At 31.9% G+C, this 3,858-nt stretch overlaps 1 long non-coding RNA gene across 1 annotated transcript in view; it reads right to left on the reverse strand.

Annotated features, from left to right (window-relative positions):
* Window positions 1–1,030: 1,030 nt before the first annotated feature.
* The window catches only part of LOC127741047 (uncharacterized), a 29,446-nt gene continuing 26,618 nt past the window's right edge, over window positions 1,031–3,858 (reverse strand). The window contains exon 3 of the long non-coding RNA XR_008001898.1: window positions 1,031–1,080. This is a non-coding gene — a long non-coding RNA (uncharacterized LOC127741047). The remainder of the gene's footprint in view (window positions 1,081–3,858) is intronic.

Below are 3,858 nucleotides of genomic sequence, written 5' to 3' on the forward strand. Positions count from 1 at the left end.
GTTAAACTAGCTTATTGGACAGAGAGGATAAAGTAGTTTGAAAGTTTGACAGACAGGGTGTATTTTCTACTAACTCTTTTGTGCAGGTGTTGCAGGTAGAAACACTTCCAGATAACGTAACAAGTTATAGTTTCACCAAGACTATTTGGAGAGGGCTAGTCCCTCCAAAAGTGGAGTTGTTTGCATGGTTTGTATTGATATGCAAGGTGAATACAAAGGAAAGATTAGGTCGTCTTGGAATTGTAAATCAAAGTGATAATGCGTGTCTTTTGTGTAATAAAGATGTTGAATATATTCACCACTTGTTTTTTGGCTGTGACTTTACTTGGCAGGTGTGGTGTATTTGGTTATCTGATTGTGGCATACAATGGTCCTTCCCGAATATTTTGAAGGAACACTTCCTAAGTTGGACAGGTGTAACTTTTAGGAAAGATGAGCGACGAAGTGGTTCATAATTTTCTTCGCGGTAGTTTAAAACATCTGCTTAGAAAGAAATAGGAGGTTGTTTCAGAATAAAGCAAAATGCGGAGAAAATTATCAACATAAATCTTCTTAACTACAAGGAGTGGAGGTGCTAGGATCCCTTTTGTTATTGATGGCAATATTAGAAATGACATTAGAATAATTTTTTAAGTGTTTAAAATAGGTGTTGTTTTATTCTGTTTCATTCTTGTTTGCTCCACTTTTGTGTTGAGCTTTTTTGTTAAAAAAAAAAAAAAAGCCATATAGTCATTCCTTGCTGCATATATGTAGTCCTAGTTTCCTTGCACCTCTTCTATTTTCTTTTCAGATTATTAGTTGCTAAAGTATTTAAACGTGAAGTCATCAGTTTACTTTCTCAGGCTTGGACCCCAAAATTGATCAAATAAATAGTAAATAATAGCGAACAGGTATATAAAATTACAAATACATCATGATTTATTTATGCATAGTTTAGATTAATTGTTTACTAATTCTAAGTAGAAGAAGGGAAAAAAATAACATCAAACAAATAACGATAGAAAGTATTGTTTCATTTCTAACGTGAATGAGAAGTTAGAACGTCGGTCTCTCATTACTGCAATAATGTGCAATCTGATTCTGCCACAAATTTAGAAGAAAAAAGAAATGCACATAATAAGAAGTAACAAAGAATATTCAGATGTTAATTTCAACCTACTTCCTATTAATGAAGCAGACAAACAAAGAACACAACATAGCTTCCAAGTACATCTCTCTACACCAACTAACACTGTTCACACTAACAAACATCAACGTCAAGTTCACACAAACAACAACAACTTATCAAGCTTATTTAAAAAATTAAATTAAATGTGATCTTTTAAATTGGTCAATAACGATTTTTGTTTTTCACATAGTAATTTCTAAAAAAGTAATAAATTAGTCTCTTGTCTCTAAGAATTTTAGAAAAATTAATTTCTAACATTTAAAAAGATGATTTTAAAAAAATAGAGTTAATTAATTATAAATTGGCTGATATTTTAAAAAATAAGAGATATTTTTCTTTTATTTTAATAGATTAGGAACTAAATTATTAATTTTTATATGAAAAAATAATTTGTTGAAGAAATCAAATTTGAGATATTACTCTTAAGTTGATTCTTGAAAGTCAAACAAATAATAAGCTAAGGGCCTTAGAAATTCAGGATACCATACCATACCAAATTCCCAGTTTCCCACCTGAGTCACACGAACTAAAGTCTTTGAAAATGATGTTGGAAATTTGGATTTTAGGGTGCTATCTTGGTTAAAATTTTCTTTTATTTGATATTTAATTATTCAAACAACCTAATAAATAATCTCATAATAAAAAGTATTTTGCAATGAATACATTATGCATGGCAGGAAATTAAGTGGAAACACGTCATTCCTTGACTTCCAAGCTTGAAATAAATGTGAGAGGATGAATCTCCACGTTACTACTAGTTGATTAATTTATTTATATGATGACTTTTGTTTAGGAGGTAGAATTGACTTCTTGTTATAATTGTAGCAAAATTCTTTAGTTAGTTAGTCCACCCCAAACCAAAGAAATGACACAACGGCTTATATATAGGTTTAATAATTAATTTGAAGTTGTTCGAAAAAATTCTCCAAATATCTTCATAACACTTGTCTTTCAGTTTCGTTTCCTTTCTAGCTTACATATCTATGCTAACGGCGAATGAAGTTATATGAATTAACGTAACCTTCAAGTCAAAGACACCAAGAAGATTCTATTGTGAAATGTAATTCTAGCACATTTTTACTCGTTGAAAATATGGATCAAGTTAAATCGGCTAATTTTTTTAGATATTATCAAAGTATAAGTGTAATATGAGAATATTATGTTAATTTAGTGTAATGCATTGATTGTGAAAATTAGTAAAGCTAATTTTAGAAAATATATAAATAACTAATAACTAAATAAAATGAGAGGTAATAAACAATTTTAATTTATAACCTTAGAATTTTAGTGGTTGAAAAAGAGAAGAATTATATACCTCTAATTGACGGATGGTTCATATTGAAGAGACTCACCTATAAATTGAGTTTTTCTTTAATTCATTTCAATCAAGTCATCCAAAGAGAATAACATAATATTTCTTTGAGTAGTTTTCTTCTATATATATAGAGAGAAGTGTGTTCTCCTTTTGTCAAGAGAGAGTGTTATTGTAGTCTCCTTGTGATAGAGAGAAGTTGTAATTCTCAAAGAAAATTATTCAATTATTTCCATATTTTATACAAATTTCTAATTTTTCATCTCTATATTTTGCTGTGTCATTTGTCTGGTACCTAACAGTGGTATCAGAGCCAAAGGTTGCTGATTAAGATTTTTTTTTTCCGCTGCGAGTTACCGTCTAAAAAAAATAATGGCAGCAAAGTATGAAATTCCAAAATTCAGTGGGAGTAATTTTTCCATATGGAAATTGAAGATAAAAGCCATTATGAGAAAAGACAATTGCGTGACAGCAATTGAAGGTAGACCCACTGGAATTACAGATGAAAAATGGAAGGAGATGGACAACAATGCTGTTGCAAACTTACACTTGGCACTAGCTGATTCAGTTTTATCAAGTGTAGCAGAGAAAAAGACAGCAAAGGAAATTTGGGATGCTCTCACCAAATTATATGAAGTCAAGTCACTTCACAACAAGATATTCTTGAAGAGAAGACTTTATACTCTTCGAATGAGTGAGTCCACATCGGCAACGGATCACATCAACAATCTAAATACGCTATTTTCCCAACTCTCATCGTTGGAATATACCATAGCGGAAAATGAACGTGCAGAGCTCTTACTTCAAAGTCTACCAGATTCATATGATCAGCTAATCATTAACTTAACTAATAATGTTTTGACTGATTATCTTTCTTTTGATGACATGGCTGCTGCGGTTCTTGAAGAAGAATCTAGGTGCAAGAATAAGGAAGATAGATTAGAGAGCTCAAAACAAGCAGAGGCTTTGTTGATGACAAGAGGAAGATCAATGGAGCGTGGTTCCAGTGGGAGTCAAAGTAGACCAAAGTCACAAAGTAAGAAGCAGATCAAATGCTACAATTGTGGTAAGAGAGGGCACTTCAAGAAAGATTGTTGGAATAAGAAGAGTATAGAGAAGGTTATAGAAGGATCAAGTTCTCAAGGATGTGTTGCGAGTACCTCTGATGATGGAGAAATCCTGTATGGCGAAGCAACAATTGGTTCTAAAGGCAGCAAACAGCTCACTGATGTTTGGATTGTTGATTCAGGAGCAACATGGCACATGACTCCTCATCGTGATTGGTTTTGTACATATGAACCTGTCTTAGAAGGATCTGTGTTTATGGGAAACGATCATGCCTTAGAAATTGTTGGAATAGGTACTGTCAAAATAAAAA

This window comes from Arachis duranensis, chromosome 8 (genome assembly GCF_000817695.3).
Source record: "Arachis duranensis cultivar V14167 chromosome 8, aradu.V14167.gnm2.J7QH, whole genome shotgun sequence".
In the NCBI taxonomy this organism is placed as follows: domain Eukaryota; kingdom Viridiplantae; phylum Streptophyta; class Magnoliopsida; order Fabales; family Fabaceae; genus Arachis; species Arachis duranensis.